The 23,634-nt window shown below is 45.6% G+C and overlaps 1 protein-coding gene across 1 annotated transcript in view; it reads right to left on the reverse strand.

The window, feature by feature from the left end:
- Positions 1-21,692, reverse strand: part of LOC138513772 (proto-oncogene Mas-like) — a 148,903-nt gene extending 127,211 nt beyond the window's left edge. The window contains exon 1 of the mRNA XM_069628864.1: positions 21,542-21,692. The gene's annotated coding sequence lies outside the window, so the exon portion shown is untranslated. The remainder of the gene's footprint in view (positions 1-21,541) is intronic.
- Positions 21,693-23,634: the final 1,942 nt, after the last annotated feature.

Genomic DNA, 23,634 nt, shown 5'->3' on the forward strand with positions numbered 1-23,634 from the left:
GGCCCCAGGCCAGTCATCCTTTAAAAAAGCCTCATTAGACAAGGGTGGGCCGATTCATGTAATCTTTGGCCTGGTGCAAAGTTACTTTGCCCAGTGCAAAGGCACTTTGTACTGCCAACATAAACCCTGATTCATGGAACTGTGCAAAGTGTATTTGTTCATGGCAAAGTCAGTGCAAAGTTCATTTTGTACTGCAAAAATGACTTTGGACTGAAAAAATACACAGCAAAAACAAAGAGGTGATGGCTGGAAGGTTTAGACTGAATCTTCACCACTGGCATTGCTCGGGGCAACCCTCCAGACCATCGTTCTTCGCCTGCCAAGCCATTACAGAAGGGGAAAGACAATATGCAAATCAGGCTTGGCCCCACCCGAAAAGGGGCAGTCCAGCCCAAACTGCTAGGTCACATCCCTCCTGCACGAGACCACAAGCATCCCCAAACATGTTTCACCCTTGTTGGGGCTCATCAGTGAGGAGTAGCTTGAGTCTCTAGGCCCAGCAGTCACGGGACCCATGTCTGGGAATACCCGTCCCACTCGGGGTGACAAAGCAAAAAAAAGAGGTGATGGCTGGAAGGTTTAGACTGAATCTTAACCACTGGCATTGCTCGGGGCAACCCTCCAGACCATCGTTCTTCGCCTGCCAAGCCATTACAGAAGGGGCTAGACCATATGCAAATCAGGCTTGGTCCCACCCCAAAAGGGGCAGTCCAGCCCAAACTGCTAGGTCACATCCCTTCTGCACAAGACCACAAGCATCCCCAAACATGTTTCACACTTGTTGGGGCTCATCAGTGAGGAGTAGCTTGGGTCTCTAAGCCCAGCAGGCACGGGACCCTTTTTTCCCCTTTTGTATGTAAATGTGGACGCCCAGAACTCAGAATGACAAATAACATTCTTATTGGACGGAATAAAAGTGACCTCCATTGGATTTAATATTTAATATGGCGCTACTTGCATTACAGCTTTATAACAGCTGCCTGTGTCTTTCATGGTCAGGTTGCTCTGAGCTTCAGCATATGCATGGAAGCCTGGTGGATCTAGAGCACATGCATTATAGTTGCCGTTGGGGGAGGATTGTGGTAGTTGGAGCAGACCTTGGTGGTGCATCATTGCCAGTGTGTGGATATATAACGTGGAACACGCACATCTGCTGAACAAGACGAGTCTGCCATGGAGGTCATGGCGAAGCAGTCGCTGAAAGTGAGGGAATGATAGCCTAGCTGGCTTCATGTGGACCCCAGGGTTGCTAGACTGGATGTTCTCCTACGAGACAGGACTGCCTAAGGCTGTGATATGTGAGGATAAACTATTGCACTTGGGTTGTCAAATCTGGCCAACATGTGGGACCGTTTCGGCTGCAAAGATCACGGCTAGGTCGGGTCTCTGCATTTGAGGAGGGCAGGGGCCAATCAGGAGGCAGTAGAGGGGGACGTGCCTCCAAGCACCGAGGACGGTGCAGAAACGCAGAAGGAAGTACGGTGGCCATCTTGGTATGGCCTCGTCGGATGCTGCAGGGATGTAGAAGGCAGCGTTCCGGGTCCCATGGTGGTCGAGGGGGTCATCCTTCCAGGTGGAGGGCACAGGGAAAAGACAGGAAGGAGCCCTTAGGCGCTGCCCTTAAATGCGCGGACCTGGATTCGCCTCACGGCTAGGTCGGGTCTCTGCATTTGAGGAGGGCAGGGGCCAATCAGGAGGCAGTAGAGGGGGACGTGCCTCCAAGCACCGAGGACGGTGCAGAAACGCAGAAGGAAGTACGGCGGACATCTTGGTATGGCCTCGTCGGATGCTGCAGGGATGTAGAAGGCAGCATTCCGGGTCCCACGGTGGTCGAGGGGGCCATCCTTCCAGGTGGAGGGCACAGGGAAAAGACAGGAAGGAGCCCTTAAGCGCTGCCCTTAAATGTGCGGACCCGGCTTCGCCTCACGGCTAGGTCGGGTCTCTGCATTTGAGGAGGGCAGGGGCCAATCAGGAGGCAGTAGAGGGGGACGTGCCTCCAAGCACCGAGGATGGTGCAGAAACGCAGAAGGAAGTACGGCGGCCATCTTGGTATGGCCTCGTCGGATGCTGCAGGGATGTAGAAGGCAGCATTCCGGGTCCCATGGTGGTCGAGGGGGCCATCCTTCCAGGTGGAGGGCACAGGGAAAAGACAGGAAGGAGCCCTTAAGCGCTGCCCTTAAATGCACAGACCCGGCTTCGCCTCACGGCTAGGTCGGGTCTCTGCATTTGAGGAGGGCAGGGGCCAATCAGGAGGCAGTAGAGGGGGACGTGCCTCCAAGCACCGAGGACGGTGCAGAAACGCAGAAGGAAGTACGGCGGCCATCTTGGTATGGCCTCGTCGGATGCTGCAGGGATGTAGAAGGCAGCATTCCGGGTCCCATGGTGGTCGAGGGGGCCATCCTTCCAGGTGGAGGGCACAGGGAAAAGACAGGAAGGAGCCCTTAGGCGCTGCCCTTAAATGCGCGGACCCGGCTTCGCCTCATGGCTAGGTCGGGTCTCTGCATTTGAGGAGGGCAGGGGCCAATCAGGAGGCAGTAGAGGGGGACGTGCCTCCAAGCACCGAGGACGGTGCAGAAACGCAGAAGGAAGTACGGCGGCCATCTTGGTATGGCCTCGTCGGATGCTGCAGGGATGTAGAAGGCAGCATTCCGGGTCCCATGGTGGTCGAGGGGGCCATCCTTCCAGGTGGAGGGCAAAGGGAAAAGACAGGAAGGAGCCCTTAAGCGCTGCCCTTAAATGCGCGGACCCGGCTTCGCCTCACGGCTAGGTCGGGTCTCTGCATTTGAGGAGGGCAGGGGCCAATCAGGAGGCAGTAGAGGGGGACGTGCCTCCAAGCACCGAGGACGGTGCAGAAACGCAGAAGGAAGTACGGCGGCCATCTTGGTATGGCCTCGCCGGATGCTGCAGGGATGTAGAAGGCAGCATTCCGGGTCCCATGGTGGTCGAGGGGGCCATCCTTCCAGGTGGAGGGCACAGGGAAAAGACAGGAAGGAGCCCTTAGGCCCTGCCCTTAAATGCGCGGACCCTGCTTCGCCTCACGGCTAGGTCGGGTCTCTGCATTTGAGGAGGGCAGGGGCCAATCAGGAGGCAGTAGAGGGGGACGTGCCTCCAAACACCGAGGACGGTGCAGAAACGCAGAAGGAAGTACGGCGGCCATCTTGGTATGGCCTCGTCGGATGCTGCAGGGATGTAGAAGGCAGCATTCCGGGTCCCATGGTGGTCGAGGGGGCCATCCTTCCAGGTGGAGGGCACAGGGAAAAGACAGGAAGGAGCCCTTAAGCGCTGCCCTTAAATGCGCGGACCCGGCTTCGTCTCACGGCTAGGTCGGGTCTCTGCATTTGAGGAGGGCAGGGGCCAATCAGGAGGCAGTAGAGGGGGACGTGCCTCCAAGCACCGAGGACGGTGCAGAAACGCAGAAGGAAGTACGGCGGCCATCTTGGTATGGCCTCGTCGGATGCTGCAGGGATGTAGAAGGCAGCATTCCGGGTCCCATGGTGGTCGAGGGGGCCATCCTTCCAGGTGGAGGGCACAGGGAAAAGACAGGAAGGAGCCCTTAAGCGCTGCCCTTAAATGCGCGGACCCGGCTTCGCCTCACGGCTAGGTCGGGTCTCTGCATTTGAGGAGGGCAGGGGCCAATCAGGAGGCAGTAGAGGGGGACGTGCCTCCAAGCACCGAGGACGGTGCAGAAACGCAGAAGGAAGTACGGCGGCCATCTTGGTATGGCCTCGTCGGATGCTGCAGGGATGTAGAAGGCAGCATTCCGGGTCCCATGGTGGTCGAGGGGGCCATCCTTCCAGGTGGAGGGCACAGGGAAAAGACAGGAAGGAGCCCTTAAGCGCTGCCCTTAAATGCGCGGACCCGGCTTCGCCTCACGGCTAGGTCGGGTCCCTGCATTTGAGGAGGGCAGGGGCCAATCAGGAGGCAGTAGAGGGGGACGTGCCTCCAAGCACCGAGGACGGTGCAGAAACGCAGAAGGAAGTACGGCGACCATCTTGGTATGGCCTCGTCGGATGCTGCAGGGATGTAGAAGGCAGCATTCCGGGTCCCATGATCGATAAAACGTGCCATTGGCTGCTGCTTTTAGAAGCATTCAGCTGACTAGAGTTAAGGGACTCGGCTTTCATATCCATGTGAAACCCAAACCTCTGCCAATGGGTGCTAGATAAAATGTCTGATATATAAACGACAGGCTGGACCTCATTTAAAGTAATGTCCCTCTCATAATAACCTTTCTCTGCTGCTTTCTTTCCGTATTTAATCAGGCCTCCATGCTTAGCTGTCCATCTTCCTCACTGCCATTGAAAGACTCATACTTTCCAATTATCTGCTTCACAATTCCGTTGTATTTTCACAACGTTCAGCTGTTAACTCTTTTTTTGCCTCCACTACTTCCCCTGCCCATCCCTAAAGGGCTCTTTACCCCCCCTTGCACCATTGCCGCTGTCCGTTTGGGTGGGAATATTTGCTACTTGTCTTTCCGTCTTGTGGGGGTTGGCAAAGTGCCTGCCCTTTTAAATGTGCAGGCTCACCACGCAGGCATTGTGATTCCCCTGGCTTAGCTTTTACCCCGGTCACTGCCAGACCTTGTCTCCTCAGCTCATACTCAGCTCACAAATGTCTTTCACGATTGTGTTTTCTTGGCCCACCTGTGTGATTGCAGTTCATTGGCTGTTCCTGTGCTTCCCATCAACCATAGTGCTCTGACGTCTTACACTAGAAGTGGCTACGGATGTGTAAGGGTCAGCTTGGGACAGTTTGCATTGTTTTAAGATAATGTATTTGTTGAGAAGCAACCTGGATTGTGGGAGGGTTACCTTGGTGGTAGAATAAAGTTGAGAAGGAGGGGATGAAGATGTACATCATTATCCCTGTGCTTGAGAGTACATTTTGGCTTTCATGCAGATGCATTGCAGATGGGGCATGCAAAAGTCAGAGTTACAGAGTAGATTAAAAAATACACCAAAATAATTTTTGCTTTTAACAAACTCACTCACTTCTCTCTCTTGCTCTCTCTTTCTTTCTCAGACTCACTCTCTCACCCATTATACCCAAATTACTACTTTGTCATTTAGAAACACACATGAAATGTATATCTCAAAACTGGTAAAACACATACAAATGTAAAAATACATTTTTCTAGGTCCACCTTCACATGCACCTCAGAGCGTGCAATAAAAACAAAAAGAAATGACGGGAGGTTCTAATGAGTCAGCATGCTACAATTAAGGACACTGTTTCATTTGTTCAGTGTATTTTTTAATACAAACACACCAACACACACTCTCACAAACAGATACATACTTAACATAGGAACACAAAATACAATGTGCCTCATTATTAGTTTGCCAGTCCGGTAACAATGGTACCGGTAAACTTGCCGGTACCATTGTTACCGGACCAGCAAACTACAAGTTCTGCTCGCGGGTGCCTTCCCACCGGCCAGGACTGGCCTGGCAGGCATACCGGCACCCACGAGCAGAGCATGTCGGATCCAGAATGGTGCCGGTGCATCCGTCCTCCCCATTCCCATTGAGCCCCATGGGGAGCATTTCATTCCGGCGCTCAGAAATGGGCAATTACCGGGTCCAGCAGTGCCGTAATGACCCAGTAATTGCCCATTCACGGGCGCCGCATACATTTGCAAGTTTGGTGGCTACCGCCAAACCTGTAATGAGGCCCAATGCCCCCAACTTGTGTCATCCAGGAATATCTGTACTCAAAGTTTTCTTGGGAAAGGACAGGCCCAACAACACACCCACTACACATCCATATGTACAATTATCACACCCTCCAAACATCAGACTGTACAAACATATGCAGTACGATCAACAGCAACATCTGTAAAACAACCACAATTCCGATCATCACTAAAAAACACACTGTTCCCCCTTACGGTACTACAAAACACAGTTACACAACTCAGACATCCACAGTACTAACCAAAAAACAACAAAAGGCAAAACATCATACAATGCATACTTTTACACATAAAGACAAAACATATTGTGTTGGCGAGTCAACCCCCCTGAATGAAGAAGGCAATGATGTGGCAGTCTAATGCATGATGTACCAGATATGGGCCTGGCAGAATGGAGAAATAATACATCTACACACACTCAAATGATCTACTGAAAGCCCCACATGCTCGCTGCCATTTTTCAGCAAGTTACCATCATAAACATAGAGGTTAACAGTAACAACATTTTCAATTGAAGTCTCTCTGTTGCTCTTGAAATTAAGCCACAAGTTTCAGTACCAATATCAAACCAGCACGTTTACTAAATCTTAGAGGGCCATCTCACATTACAGGCCTTTCTCCAACTCCATTGTAATCTTCAATCATGAATTGCACAAATCACAAGCTCTAGCACAGAGAACATCACTGCATATGTTTCTCTATCTACGTAACCTCGAGAGAAAATCGTTTCAAAGTATGTTAAATGAATTACATGAAATCAGAAGATTCTCAAAATATTACACACAAACACCAAGAAATTTTACACAGAAAGTGCACACTCAGAATGTTCTCCAAATAATCAACACATGTTAAGAAAACAATACCTAACAAGTTGAGGAAAGTATAGCACACAAGAGTGGTGCTCAAAACCGAATACTGAGACATAAACATAATATTCATGAAGCACATTGCGTTGCCGTTGTACTACTTCCTGAATTTATCCAATCTGGTATTGATGGGCCCAATTCAAATGAACTAATGATTACTAACTTTTCTACCATTATGTCAGATATTCAAAGTAAGGAAGTTTCCCATAGGTAGTATAAATCAGTTGGTGAAAGAGTCAATTGTCGTTTACCCACATGGTCCGGGAACGATAAATCGATTCAGAAAGCAAAGCGTAATCTCCGGAAAGAGATTCGAAGAATAATTCATCAAAACTATAATATGATTCCTGTCCGATCTGTTACTATGCAGGTTAAGATAATAAAAAGTAACTACAAATAATGGCTACAGAACCATAAAAAAAGCACACAAGCTGCAGCTATGGCAGCAAATAGCAGGACGGCTGTCACTGGCGATAGTAATGGAATTTGGAATCTTATTAGTAATGACAAAAAACGTGATCTGACAATTAACTGTATTAATGAACTAGGACATTATAACAGGACCCCTCACTTCCTTCTCAGAGGACATTATATCCATCCTTAATGACAACACCAAACCCAATTCCCAAGTGCTGCTACTGGGCGACCTTAATCTTGGCCTATCAGACCCCATGGATCTCCAGGCCACTGAGGTTGCTAGCAACATTTCAAACTTAGGTTTCTCGCATCGCATTCTTGAACCAACTCACAACAAGGGCAGAACGCTTGATTGGATTGCAGATTTAAACTGCAACACGTCGATAAGCTCCAATTCTGCATGCGCATGGTCCGACCACCACATCATCATCTTTCACATACCGGCTAACAGCCCATGCCCTAAACCCAACATAGCACCCCCCATTCCTACAACAAACAAAAAGGACATCACTAGGGACAAATTACTCCCCCTCATCTTACCTATTCTCAACAATTGTACCTCACAATACAACGACCCTACAATCCTAGTGGACACCTTTAATCAAACCTTGCTCAAAGCCATCAACATCATAGCACCCCTCAAACTACGGAATTCTAAACAACGAGCTCACTTGAATTCATGGTTTAAACCACAATTGACAGCATTACGCAAAGAAAAACGCAAGACAAGACTGAAGCTCTATGGAAAAGTCTCCCATGCGTGACTAATAAAGACAACCTCTTCATTGTTTCCCTTAATTACGAGGAAGCGATTGTACAAGCTAAAAAAGAGACATACAACCTACGCATCTCGCAAGCAGAATCCAACACGAAGGAGCTATTCAAAATTCTTAAAGAACTAGAATCCCCCTCGCCCATCCTAGACACATGTAGCAAAGACAGTACATGGTGCAACAATATTCAAAATGCCCTCCTCACTAAAATAACCACTTTACAATCTAAAATTAATGCCAAACAAAACTGCCTTCTTACCTCTTCCCAAACCAAACTCCAGGCATCTAAGACGGCCACTCCCTCCTTTACTCATACCTCATTCAGCTTTGTACCTTTCACCATCCTAGAGGTTGAGAAAATCATTACCATGCTTAAACCTTCCAACTGTCAAGGTGATTCCTGCCCTGCACCCATCATTAAGGAATCGGCACACGACCTTGCCACGTTCATCACCTCCTTTATCAACTCTTCATTTCACTCTGGCATCGTCCCTGACAATCTCAAGGACTCTTGGGTCATCCCCCTGCTGAAAAAACCTACTCTGGACCCTTCGATACCCTCCAACTACAGACCCATCACCACGGTCCCGTTCCTTCTAAAAATACTAGACAGAGCAGCTTATTTACAGATCCAGAAGTATCTGGAAACTAACAATTTACTTGGTACAAGACAATCTGGCTTTAGACCGAAGCACGGGACAGAAACAGCCCTATTAGATCTCAAAACTCAAACTGAGTACTTAAAAGACAATGGAAAACTGGCCCTCCTACTATTACTTGACCTCTCAGCAGCTTTCAATTTGGTCAATCACCAAATCCTCTGCCGTCAATTGAAATCAGCTGCCCACTTCTCTGAAAAAGCCACTAATTGGATCAGCTCTTTCCTGGACAACAGACACATGAGAGTATTTTCACCTACCTCATCTGTATTTCCAACCCCGGTCCCCTGTGGAGTGCCACAAGGGTCTTGTGTATCACCTACACTCTACAATGTATTTACCAAACCTTTGTTCGATGTGCTTGATTATATGTGTGTCACCTACACCAACTACGCTGATGACACCCAGATACTCATTCCCATCACGGGTGACTACATGGCCGATTCCAAAGCTTTGAATGACATCTACCAAGTCATCCAAGCCTGGATGGCCCAAAACAAGCTCTGTCTTAACGATGACAAGACAGAGCTTCTCATCCTGGGCACCCAACAGAGACTCAACAAGCTTGACCCATCTTTTAGCACCTTCAATATTGATGGCAACTCCATCAAAGTGTCCAAAGATACTAAAACTCTGGAAATCTATCTCGATTCTACACTTTCACTTAACAGACAAACTAATGCGGTTGTCGCTGCCTCTGCTTAAACATGTAAGCTTATCACAGCCTGCCACCCATTCATTTCCTCACAGAATTGCATTACTCTAGCCAGGACACTGGTTATGTCCAAACTCGATTACTGCAATGTACTTTATCAAGGAACTAACCAACGCAACCTCAACAAACTCAAAAGGTCATTCAAAATAATGCTATTAGAGTGGCCCTTAAAATTCCCAGATCTGCACACATCTCTGAAACAAGGAAGAGTCTACATTAGCTTTCAGTGGCCCAAAGGATATCACCGAAATCCCTGGCTCTCACACACAAATGTGTGAGGGCCAGGACCCCCATCTACTTAGCCTCTCGGTTCTCTCAGTACATACTCTCGCGGTCACTTAGATCCGCCCAAGCACACTGCCTGACCATCTCCAGATACAAACTTCAGAAAGCCGGAGGTGTAAGCTTCCCAGATCTAGCCGCTAAACTCTGGAACTCACTGCCACTCAACATCAGATCCTTACCTTCTCCAACTCTATTCAAACAAAAAGCTAAGCTCTGGCTATCCGCCACGCTTGACTAAATGCCTTTACATGCCACCAGACTGGACTTTTGTCGCCTTACTACTTGACCAAAACCTCTTTGCCTTTTTTGCACTGCTATCTACTTTAATTAACTAGATCTTCTGTACAAATGTAACTGTAACCTGTTGTTCTAAAATACAAATAGCTTGGAGAATCACATCACCTGACACTTGGTAGTATTGATTCTATTGACCCGGTCTTTCCAACTCTACAAGTAATATGGGAATGTAATTCCTCTGTACTTGACATAATAACTATCATTGAACACTTGAAGTCATTGTGTGCCACTGGACCCGACCAGGTATGCAATTTAGTAATCAAAAAAGATCCCCAATTATGGGGTGCAGCACTCCATTTATTGTTTACTCAAATTGGTAAACTGGATGTCATCCCTTCATCGTGGAAGTCCAGCAATATACTAACTGTATATAAGAAAGGGAGATGGGACGATCCTAAAAATTATCGTTTGTTGGCCATGCTGGACTCTACATCTAAAATATTCATGAAAGTATTACTTCATGAGTTGGACGCTTGGGTTGCTGATAATAAGATCCTTCCCCATAATTAAATAGGGTTTTTCCGCTGCTTTTGATACTGTTTTGAGAAATCGATTGGGGCAGAAATTAGATGCATGATTGTGGCTCTATAATTTAATTTATACCTTGCGGACATGCACGCCGCATTTAATATTTCATTAGCCAACCCAATTAAAAATAAATAATACCACTTTGGTATGGCATGCATACGCAGATGATCTTTTACTTGTTGACTATACACCTGCGGGACTCCAATTAATGTTGAATTCTTTAGTCATATATGAGAAAGTGAGTGGGTTGACGATTAATTCTTCCAAGAGTAAAATGATGGTCTTCACAAGTAAATATCGTCCCAAGAAATACAGATGGACCTTAGCTAATGTAAACTTAGAGCAGGTCACTTCATATAAGTACTTAGGCCTTACTGTAGATGAGAAGTTGAAGTGGGAATTTCATTGGTCTGATTTCAAAGATAGGTGCAATAGAGCTGTGAACGCATTGAGTATTTTTATAGGCAGAAATTACGGTTATTCAGCCTCATGCGTCATGACGATTTACAATGCGAAAGATTAAGGCCTTGCTATGATATGCAGTTGCTGTATGGGGCACGAAATAGGATAAGCACCTTACAGTATTTGAAGCAAAACTGTTGAGGCGATTGTTGCATCTCCCACAATGCGTACGTATTGAATATATATACCTAGAGTTTAACATTAAAGGAATAGAGAGCACATACGCAACTCAGTGTGTATTGTTAGTTGAGAAACTATTAAAATTACAAACGGATACTATTATTGTCCCCTATATGAACGCCATTCTCTCTATAGTTTACAAAATACCTGATAATATATTTGGCATATTATTGCGCACCCATAAAAAATGGACACAGGAGTGTAATGAGAACCATTCGTTTAATTAAATGAAACAGTGGTTAAAGAAATATCTGCGCATTGTTGACTATGAGAAGAATCTGGCACATATAGGAGTTAAGTCCACTAACAGCAGTTATTGCCATGAAATTATGTCCAGAGCTTCACCTCCTATTTATATTACTGCCTATCCTAGTCCTCGCACCTTTCGCACATATCTTTTAATTAAATTTAATGCGTCTGAAGTATTGTCATCGAAAGCGAGAAAGTCTCTTACATTGTACAATCATAGTTATTGTCGTCTACGTGGCAATTTGGTCACTGAAACTGCACAACATGTGAATATGGAATGTGAAAGTTTAACAGACCTACGTACAAAATATTTTAAATCATATAACAGTGATGTCATAATGAATGAAAGCTTGGAGTTATGGATGCATTTTATGAAGGGTAACAATATCAATTTAATGTATTTTATTGTTCCTTTTTATTTTCATATTGTTGATATTTTTAAATGCCTGGAATAAGCAATGTCGCTTTTTAGAGGATTTTAACTTGATTGTTTCTACTTGTTTTTTACGATGTATGTAATGTGTTATACAAAGCCTTGGTTGCTATATGTTTATCTAATAAAAAAATATATTGTTTGTTAGGGAAAGGGGATATGGAATTAGCAGAGGTGTGTTTGAAGGGTAATCTGTGGCAGCAGAAGATGTCCCCTTGCATAATGCAGTAAAAATGTGACAATGAAATGTAACAAATCTGCTGTAAAAATCTGCAAGCACACGTACACCAGTCATATACAAACAAAACAAAAACACATTAGCAACACATCAACCCATTTTCACGTTATCACCAATCCAAAAAGAAAAGATTGAGTTCAAGTTTCAGGGTTGTTGATTTTAATGTGGTTTTATTTTAGTTCAAGTTTGGTGTTAATGATGGTTTTTTACAATACTTTGTATGTACCCAACGCTGTACATATCCCATGTGATTCCAACTCATAATTAGGTAATATTGTAAATATATGATGTGGTTTATAGTGATTTGGTTGAAAACAAAAATGTCGAAAGTCAAAATGTCGAAAATAAAATGTCGAAAAAAAAAAAAGTAGAATTTCTTTTTCAATACATTTTTTTTCGAAATGGGGGGTTCCCCCCAACCTCCCTTTTTCATGTTTTTTATTTTACCCCTTTTCTTTACTCACCGAACCCAAAAAAAAAAACATAAATAAAAAAATAATAAATTCGACTTTTTTTTTTTCAACATTTTTTTTTCAACATTTTTGTCATTCGACTTTTTTTTCGACATTTTGACTGACCACCATATGATGTATTTAAAATACCACATCTCTTACAAATAACACCAGACCGGTAATGAGACCCTTAAGTGGAGTAAATATGGCGTCATTAAACAAAAAAGCCTACAGGCCCAGAGTCTGTGTATTAGCACCTCATCAATGTAAGCAACTATACCAACTGATCAAAAGCAACTGGCCTTGGAAGTGGAAAACAGGAACGTTGCTTGGTGCACTAAGTACCAAGCTCCAAACTGTAATCATGCTCAGAGCACATTTGCTGAATGCATACCCACACGACCTGATACCTAACCTGCAAAGGCAACCATTGGACTAACTCAATGAACAGAACAAACAAGAAATTAACATAACGGAATCTTTCTCGCAAAGGGCAACATGTGGCAGCATTATTTCAGCAATGCAAGGATATTCATTGACATGTCACGAAAACAATGGCCATCTCAGATTAACACAAGTGAAATGGCACAACGCACAAAAAAGCATTGATATCAAATGAGACACAGGAGGGACATCAAACAGTAATATTGCCCTTGTGTTGACCACCTGATTTCCATAGACAATGCACACCATTGCCCTTAAGGCTTCTGCAGTTCCCCTGACCTGACATGCAGTGTGCCATACCCTTCCCTCATAGCAATTTCTGCCCACCAAATCACTGTACAAATATGACCAACATAACAAGGCTCCCAGCCACTGTGTAGCTAACACCCTCATGCTACCTATATGAAAACACATTCAGATTTAGTAGATGGGACTGATGTAACTGATGTTTCAGTTTACCCAGCCACTCATGGTCAATGTTTGCATCAATGGAGGCAAACACGCAAAACAATATTGAGCATGCACAAAACATTTACATGCTCCACTGGCGAAAAGGCATGCTGAGATACCAGATCAATAAGAACCTTCTGCAAAACCTCCTTTACATAATGGATAACAACATCACATTGAAATATGTAACTCTGCATACAATGCTATGTAACACGCTCACGGGAATGAGTCATAGGAAACGCCTTGGGCGTACCCTAACTCTACATCAGAAACGTCTGGGAGTCGATAAAATCACTTATTGCACAATATTTTGGATTTCCACATTCCCTGGAGGTCCTCCAATCTGAAAATCAGGTCCTCTGTGACATTACCAAGTTCCGCAAGATCAATGGTCCATTTACAGCACACGCTTGTCTATCAAAAAACAATCGTCTGCCAGTAGAAGAGAAAAGGCAAGACCATCTTCAATATACAGCTGGTGTGTGATGCACACCCAAAATGCACTACCTGTTCCAAGCATATGCCTGAATTATCGTATAATGTAGGTATCTTGGAGGTCAGTTGGTTATCAAGGCACATGAGAAAAAATAGACTAAATGAATGAATCGAGGTAGGTAATTTCACAAGCAAACACGTGTTTAGGCAACTACATACCATACATATCCTGACACTCTCCTACATTTGTTGGTAGCTACCTACACATAGGCAAGAGGCATGAAGACATTTAACAGAAAAGTCTTCTTCTTCTCATAATTAACAGATGATACCTATGGAAGACAAAGCTTATGACACCACTCATCGTCCTCCACAACAAGAGAGATGAAGGACTACCAGAGGGCCCTACCAGAGGGCCCACTCGCCCCATCAAGAGAGTCATTGGTCCTCATTATGTGTTTGCCCTTAACCCACTGGTTCTACAGGCGGATTACCGGCAGACTCAGCTTACCGTTTCTGCCGCCCGATATCCCAGTAATACCCGGATATTATGGGTGGCAGCAGAATGGTAAGTTCCCATTCCCAGGGAGTCCAATAGGAGATAGGACTCCATGGGAATGGAAACACTGAAGCACCGGTCCGGTTAGTAACAGTGTCAGTGCTCCAGTGAAAAATCTGCTGGTAGAGCTTGAACTACCAGCAGGTCAGGCCTGCCGGTATTTCCCTCCCCCTACCGACAGACTTGTAGTTTGCTGATCTGGAAAAGTTGCCGGTAACCGTTGTTACTGAAACTTTTCTCTGGACCGGAAAACTTACAATGAGGGCTATTGACATTTTAAGTCATCTCTTTAAGAGTCTTCACCAAGACATATGCCGAAGCCAAGTCACTTACTTGAAGACTGGAGACCAACTACTAGCCTGCCTAATGCTACACATCATAGCCTCATATATCCATACTCAACCATCATGAACCCCCAATACAGCAAGTGACACAGGACCAATGTTTGAGAGCCATGCATGGAAATCCCACACTAACAGCACTTTCCAAGTGCAGTTGGCCACTGAGGGCAAGGGAGATATCCCAGGGCATGGGATGAGAGCATAACATGTGGAGCCAATGAAAACTGTTCTGCAGAGTCATTGTCACGATCCATGCCCCTGACCCCCTCAGGTATAACAGCCCCCTGGCAGCAGTGGGTCTAAAGCCCTTCACATTGGCCCCAACGGCCTTAAAACTCCATCAGAAACATACATGGAGTCAGTCCTGGCAGTACCTTTGGCGCCAGACTCATTATCAGGAATAAAGCAATACCAGTTTTGGACCTTAATCCAACATGGAGGCCTATTACACAGCTCAGTTCTTTAGAACCAAGCCATGGGGTCTAGTATTTTGGGTGCGGCTGGGTCTGGAACTACTTTGCCTGGAACTACTTTACCTGGGCTATTTAAACCACACCCAAACAGCAGAACACTCTTCGAGTTATTCTCCACTCCTGCAGCGTAACGCTCACCGTGTCCAGCTTCTGCTCATCTGCTTCTTCGGCGGCCCGATCCTGAAGCCCTAGATCCGGATTCCATTAATGACCTGGAAGAACAAGAATAGCATTAGCAAGCAAGAACCCTTACCTGTGAAGTAACCAGCCTTGAATCCATCCTGCGCTTCGCTTACCTCACCCATTTCCTGCAAAGGTAAAGAAACAAGGACAGCCTCAATAACAATTCTTACCTGGGCAAGCAGCGAGTCCTGGCAGCACCCTGCGCAGCACCCTGCGCTTCTCTTACCTCACCCATCTCTGGGTTTCACCGCAACCTGCACAAAGAAGAGAAGAGAACACAGGTTAGCAATTAACACCAATAAACAGTGCAGAGCTCCATGCATCAATAACTCACCGCGGACTTCGCCGTCGGCGCGGCAACTCCGAGATCGCAACCATCCCTGTGAAAACAAAAAAAGAGACATTGTTAGAGAACAGCATAGTGGAGCAAGACGCCGAGAAGACAGAGAAAACGGAGGGAAAGAAAGTGGAAGAATAAAGATGGAAAAGACATTATAACTCACCTGGAAGACAGCAAGCAGAGTCACAGCCAGTCTAGACCCGACATAAGGGCACATGGACCAGTGAAGCAACTAGGTCCATGGAATGCCCGCACCAACCACGCGCCCCGGCACAGAGACGCAAGACGGAGAGTTCAACGCACAAAAACCTATGGTGAGCAATAACCCCAAGAGAGGGGATTTGGACCAGAGGGAGGTGGGAGTCCACCCATCACAGAACCAGTATCTTAACCCTCCATTCTCCTGTTATAGGCACTACCCAATGTCTGGTACATAACCAAGCAGAGAGGGGTCCAAGATAGCGCATAGACCTCCATCCAGTATCGTGTGGCGCCCGCGTGGATACCAGTTGAGCGTAACAGCCATGCACCTGAAGCTATTTCCCCTGATTTGACCGCAGGGAATAGTAGGCACCAAGATAATTCCAATGTCTACTCCCCTTGCTGGCCCTGGAAGAGGCTGAGTTACATACATGTGTAACATCTAAAGTGTTCTCTCATGTAGAAAACACCTACTCAGCAACTGTGTCTGACTCATATCACTAGCTACTGCCAAGGGTGTGGTCTGGCCATCATTCCATATATCCCTTCCACTTACATGCTTATACCACCTGCTACCTCTTCACCCTAATAGTCTGATAAAGAATTGGAGCATCAATTGCTATTCCTATGCAGGCCTACTCCTTCTTTGAATGCCTGGTCTGCAGGCTCTCTATCTCTCCCGGCCTCTCTCTAACTGTGGCCACCTGGCCAGGTTGCCCTATTCGTCTAAGAGAGGGATGACCTCTCCCCTTCTCTCTTTACCTCTACCACTCAAAGTATCCTCCTCTGAGACCTCAACATCTCTCTCCATTCTACCCTCTGGTCTGATACACTCTACCGGGCACACCTTGGATGTTCTCATCTCCTCAGACATCTGCCTCTCTAACCCCCTCACCACTCCTCTCTCTTGGACTGACCACTTTCTGCTTTCCTCTCACCTGAAACTCTGTCCCTCAGACAAATCACAGCACTGCAACCTACCTTATTGGTCATTCGGGCCCATGAAGCGTGTCTGAGAGGTAGTGGAGGGTTTCAAGAACATATTCTAACAAACTGGCCTGCCGCCTGCTCCAAAGTCAATACAGACTCTCTGTCCTGTCCAGGAAGAGAGTCCACAGCCAAGCCTGCATCTCTGCAGCCTCTAACAACACGGCCAAACTCTTTAAAATGTGCAAGGAACTGGCCAATCCTGCTGCAGCCTCCACCTCTCCTGTTCCCTCCCAGGCTCTCTCTATGTCTCTGGTTGCTCACTTCACCACTAAAACTCAGGACTTCCTGTCCTCAATTTCCTCTTTCTCTCCCTCCACCTCTCCTGGCCCCCTCTTCTTCTCATCCACCTTTCTCCTGTTTCTCCCTGACAACACCTGACAAGGTTTCTAGACAATTCTGATCTATGAAAGTGTCATCCAAACAGGTGCTCCCCTGCTCCACTATAACTATCAAGGACCACACTGACACCCTCGCTCCACCCTTGGCTGATTTCATCCATCACTCTTTCACCCATGGATCTTTCTCCTCTCTCCTCAAGCACTCTCTTGTGCACCCCATCCCTAAAAAGTCTTCTGCCAATACTACCTGCCTGCCAAACTATTGCCCGATCTCTATCACTCCTTTCCAGGGAAACCTCATGGAAAAACTGGCCATCTCCCAGCTTACTCTCCTCACTGAATTTGTTGGTTGTCTTCATAACCATCAGTCAGGCTTCAGAGCAGCCATAGGCATGGAAACTGCTCTCCCAAACACCTGTGAAGATCTTCTCTCTAATCTTGACTCAAGCCTTCCTTCTGTGCTCATCTTCCTTGACCTTTCCTCTGCCATTGACATGGCCAGTCATGCCATTCTGATCAATCGACTCCATGAGAAACTGGGCATCACAGATCAGGCCTTGGAGTGGTTGACCTCCTTCCTCTCGGACCGGCCCTCCCAGGTACAACTTGGGCCCTTTCTCTCTACCACCTCCCTTTCCACTTGTGGTGTCCCCCTGGGCTCTAACCCTCTTCCTGGCCCTTTAACATCTACTTAGCCCCTTTGGCCCATCTAAATCTCTACTTTTTCTTCTACCTTTCAATGTTACGCGGATGATACCCAGCTCTCTTTCAGGCTCCCCTCAGCCTCCTCTTCACTTTTGCACCTCCAACGATCTCTGCCTTAATGCCAGTAAGACAGAGATCCTTCTTATTGGGACCCCTGCTCCCACTTACCCCCTCTCACTCTGGCCGCCCTCCTTGGGCCCTCTTCCTTTGTCTTCCTGTGAGGCAGAAAACCTTGGTGTCATCTTCAACGCCACTCTCTCCTTTTCTCCTCACATCTCGGAACTCGCTAAGAGGTCCCACTACCAGCTGCACCTCCTCAGCAGCATTCTTCCTTTTCTCGCTTCACCCAGAAGCTCACTGTCTCCAGAGACCTGGTTCTCACTGGACTACTGCAACAGCCTCTTTCTCAATCTCCCTTCCTCTACTCTCTGCAACAAATCCAGAACAGGACTGCAAGAGTTGTCCTTGGCCTCAAGCCCAGGGACCATATCTCTCCAGCGCTGAAATCTCTCCACTGGCTCCCCATGGCTGCAGGGATCAAGTGCACAACCCTCTGCATCATCCACAAGGCTGTCTGGGGCCGGGACCCTCACTACATCCAACTCCCTTTTCCAAAATACCTCCCTTCTCAAGCCCTTCGCTCAACTACCTCCAACTCTCTGTGGGTCAGACGCTTCGCTAGGCAGAGAGTGGGTGCCTCCCTCTGGAATGGCCTTCCTGCCCCTCTGAAACTTGAGCCAGAACCCCTGAAGTTACGAACGCAACTCAAGCCCTTCCTATTCTCCTCTGCTTTCTCTCTCTCCCTACCCTGTTGACTTAGCTGTTTGCTGCACTGACTGATTGCCTGGCTACTCTCTGAGCATAATGGTTACCAGGCCCCTGCATGATCAGTCTCCCCTACACTGCCTTTGGGCTACTGCACACTTAGGGGCTCTACCTGTAACCTCTATAGCCCCATAATAATAATAATAATAATAATAATAATAATAATAACAATAATAATAATAATAATAATAATAATAATAATAATTTCACATTTATATAGTGCTACGAACCCTCAGATATATGAGCGCTATTTATTATTACCCACGGCCCTGGATGAACTTACTCAGAGCATTACAGTCCTGATCGCAATTCCCTTTCCTCTCCCTCCCTCTCCCACCTCCCCCGACACTTCCCCCTCTCCCTTGCACTTAGGCGCTGTTGCACTTGCATGATCTGAATGTCACAAGGCCTAGTAAAATCATTTGTATTGTCCTCCCTCTGTCTTCCCTCCCTTGTCTTGTCGCACCTAGAAACATTTGTGTACAGGCACGTTATAAATGACTTATATCATATCATATCATGACCGATGTGGCAGGATTAGAATACGTGGTGGTGAATGTGGCACATGTGGAGACCTGCAGCAAGTGCAACTGGGCCCTAAGACAGCTTTGTGTGAGATCTACATTACATAGAGTGTTGGACCCCACTCCTACAGGTGGTAGTCTCTTTTCACTACTCATGGGATGTGAATGGAACAATACTGATGACCTATATCTCACTCGCGTCATCCACACAAGCACCCGATGTTGTCTAATTGCATTCCGTGAGTTTCTCGCATCCTTCAAGCCAGACAGTAAGCAAAGAGATTGTACTATAAAAAATATTGCCATCTTATCTTTGCTATAGCCTCATATGCCAGGTATATGGGCTGAATGTGCAACATTTTGGCATTGTTATCATTCTCTTCACTTTGTATTTTTGGGAGGGGATATGGATAAGAGAAGGGGGTGCTCACCTTGCTTTGGAATGCAAACACTCTGCTGACGGATGTTGCATGAGAACTCTGCAGGTTTATGTTTTGCAAAATAAAACACTTCATCCCACCACAAGATTTACGGACCACAGTGCAGGCTCATGTGGTCTCTCTGACAGGACTCCCAGCTTCTCACTTGGCTCCCCTAAAAGTAGTCTACCACAGTGCAGCACATCAAATTACACGTGCATGGAAATGTGACAAAATCACCTCTGCCCTATGTGAACTACCCTGGCTTCCTCTCCATGCGAGGATACTATAAAGGACTGCACGTATAATCTATAAAGCAGTCACGAAGAGCACACCAGCATACCTGATGGCTAAGCTCAATGTATCTTGTGGCACACCCTCCTTGCACAGCAAATCAACCAACCGGCTTCAATCCCAACTCGTCCGCAAAGAGAGGAACTGCAAACAATCCTTCTCTTGTGCCACAACCTCCCTCTGGAATTCGATCCGTGTATCGGCTCGGAAATGCACCTACAATTCTCAAATTTCACAAATCTCTCAAAATATGGCTTTTTCAACAACCCCTGACCAAGGACTAATCCCAATGGATTCACATACCAACACACAGACCTCAACTCACAGTACTGTGCTACTGTTAAAAGAGCCAGCCTAAATGCTGGCTACCCACACTCCGTACAGCATTCTGCTGCTATCGAGCTAAGTCTGCGCATTAAACAATAAAATAAATAACATATGTCCTGGACAGAATGGGTGGTAGGAGCTACCAGCACGTCTGAATCCCAGGTGCAGGCTCCAAAACCTCAGAGATCCCATCCAATGAGACTCAATGTCTCATACCACTGAGCAGGTGCTACAAGCATATGACAAATACACCCTTCCATGATTCAGAAGTTCCAAGTTATAAGAGGTAATGCCCCCTATGAATGGTACAGTCTCACATGTGTTGGCGCAGCCATTATATACATTTGCAGTCTCAAAAATGTCTTCCTAATTCTGAGCGCTGTAATAGCACACGTTATTATTTCACAATGTAATGGTACCGAATTTATCAAACTTCTAAGCTTAGGCTGGACCCATGTCAGAGGTGAGCACCTTCCTTGTTGAGCGATCCACCTTGACAAGATGCATTGTATAGTCACCAGGTGTATGCTGCAGTCTGCCATGTCCAGTAGCTACCATAATATGACAGTCACATCCTCAAATACTCCATACTAACATATTAGCAACATAGCTCATATTTTGTAATTATTTCGTTCACATACACGTGTGTACAGCTTGTCAAAGAATGTATCTTTCAGTTTACAGTTTGTCCTGTGCATAACGTATGTTGCAAGCTGTTGTACAAACACAAATGATTGGCTTAATAGTGATCTTTAATTTGTCTCTGTCACAACGAAAAGGAGTAAAAACTTTAAGGAGTTCTAGTGGGACAAATATAATATTGTAAGAATTCAGCAGCCTGTTCATGTTTGATAAGCAGTAAGGGGGTGCCTGGTGAAGTCAACAGACATGGAGTGTGTGATTGTATTAATGTTCTCTTCAGAAAGTTGCAAGCACAGATTCACTTCTGAATATTGGGAGATCCCTGGAGACATCTAAATGACGTCGCTGCCCCTGTTGAAGGGCCAGGACAAATACTTTCAGACACTGATACTCTCTGTCCGATGTGTTGCAGCTCTGAAGTCACCTGATTTTGTAAAACCTACCACCTACTACTAAACCAGGATAAGAATATTGATGAAAAAGTAGTTCCATTTCAAAAATTAATTCACAAGAAAGTAAACTGGGGTTTCAAAAGCAGGCAATCCCGTAGAATGAGCCACGAGGCAGCAACGCGAGGGCGAGTTTGATGATGTGTCTTCGAAGCAGAACCATAATTTATCGCATTATCTAATTTCACATCACTGTGCTCGCCTATGTTTACTGGAGATATGAAGAGAAAGTTTAAGCCACACGCAGAAACAACTCAAAGAAAAAGCCATGCAGCGCCATGTAGTGATGAACTAGAGAGCACTAGAAAGGGAGATGAACACGAAGACACAAAACGAACTGTAATGTTTACCTGCTTTTTTACTTGATGTGCAGTCGATGTCTGAGCCTGCTTCTTTATTTCCACTGCCCACGCTTGTCTCAGACTTGCAATACAAATGACAAACTCCTCGAAACCCCTGAAAAGATGTTTCTAATTCCCTAAACGCCCACCTGTAACCGAACTTGTTTATTATCAGGCTTGAACAACAGCCAATGAGGTGAAAGAGTTCTCTCCACAGAAGGCTCACGTACCCTTTTGTGAGTAACTGTATAACGTTACAATACATAGGCGGAACAAAGAAGAGAAACCCAATACTTTGATTCTCCTCTGCTGCAGCCTCACTGCTGGGCGGTGGAAGCAGTGAAAGGCAGGGAGGGAAGCAGACCCTGAATAGAAATTCCTTTCTATTCTGGACTGGTAGGAAAGAGACAGTCCATTGAGAGTGTCCTGGAGGCCCAGATGTTTGACGGTCTCATCAACGGTAGCCTCAGCAATTCTGTTAGAGGATAGGGCCTTGTATGGCGGAAATAGGAAGACGTCCTTCCTTGATTAAACAACCATTCACAGCCTGCCATAGCTTCTGGATTTCGTGCAGTCAAATTGTGCTGTGTATTTATAAGTATTCTCATCACATGCCAGAGTCCCCACACATATTGCCAGCACCTGCATTATATTGCCAGGTTCGCATACCATTTTCAGGCCATTGGCATTGTCTCTCCAGGTATAGCAAGCAGTACTATCATTTGTCAGATATTGGCAGAATGTGTTCGGGTAGTAGATGGCAAGTATTTTTTATAGAGATACTTAAAAAAGAAAGAGAAGCTTTAACAGAAATACACAGAAAATACATAAACCAAAACAATACAATGCAATACATTAAACACCTATATACAATACCAGTTTCCCAAGGTACAAACATTACAAGGAAACAGCAAAACATATTTAATATAACAGATATTCAGATGTGTGATTAGAAACACAACTTCTCTATATTAAAATACATTGCATTCATTAGACAGAAATCGCATCACTGCCAGTTTTATAGGGGCTGAGTTGCTGTGCATCATGTCCCACCGCAGTTTTTCGGTGTAAACACGTTCCAAATTTAGAAAACAGGAGGTTGGCAGAAAAGGACAGTGAGGTTCTGCGCAAGGACCAAACAGATTTGGGTAGTTTGGGAGGGCTGCAGGTGAGTGCAGTTGTGGAAACCTGTCAAGTTATCCAACAAGTAATTGATACAGAGAAGGGTTGTTTTGCAAACACACTGCACACACAAACTATGTACAAATCAATTGATTTGTAATGTAATCAAAGAATGCAGCTTGACATGTGTTTCGAGTGACTGGCTCTTCTACTGAGGCTGCATATTGATTGTACAATCGAGTGGAAAGTTACAAATGAAATATACATGGTACATATACCAGACCCAAGCACAAAACAAAGCAGTTGAGTGGTCAAACCCGCTTGATCTTATCAGGGAATGTTACTAAATATGATTCTGGACAATCCATTTTTTTTTTAATACAAAATAGTCTGAGAGTATAATTTAGTACTTAACACTTCATCCACGGTTCTAGCCCAGTCATTATGATATTTTTTCACCTTCATTGGGTTTTGGAGTAAGGTTTCTAGTGTTGACCGCAGATTAGTTAGGGACAGTAAACATTCATCATAATACGAGGCGATAAAGCCTGCCTGAGGCTGTCTTTCACGTCTTCCCTTCCCCAATAGTGAGTAAAGGGTTTCATTCGCACTCATGAAAAGTTTTCTGCACAAAAACAACCTTCTCCATTTCACTATACTTTCAATAGATTGAAGTCCTAATTTGAACGTATTACTGTTAATGGTACGCACTTTGGAAAATAATATAATACAGACTTCCAGATAAGGACTTCATATTCATTAATCTCTCCAACTGCCCATAATGGGAACAGTTCTAGGCTGTAGCACAGCCGCGGTAAGGTCTTTGAATGGTAGAAGCGTAAAATTGGGAGCATAGAAAATTGACCATATTTCATGTCCATTTTCATCAATTGCGTAATTTGTTTGCGGGCCTTATCTTCAACAAAATTACGGTAATTGAACTTTCTGGGTACCATAAAGATGGGATAACCCAAATAGAT

This window comes from Ambystoma mexicanum, chromosome 12, assembly GCF_040938575.1.
Source record: "Ambystoma mexicanum isolate Mex_15411 chromosome 12, UKY_AmexF1_1, whole genome shotgun sequence".
In the NCBI taxonomy this organism is placed as follows: domain Eukaryota; kingdom Metazoa; phylum Chordata; class Amphibia; order Caudata; family Ambystomatidae; genus Ambystoma; species Ambystoma mexicanum.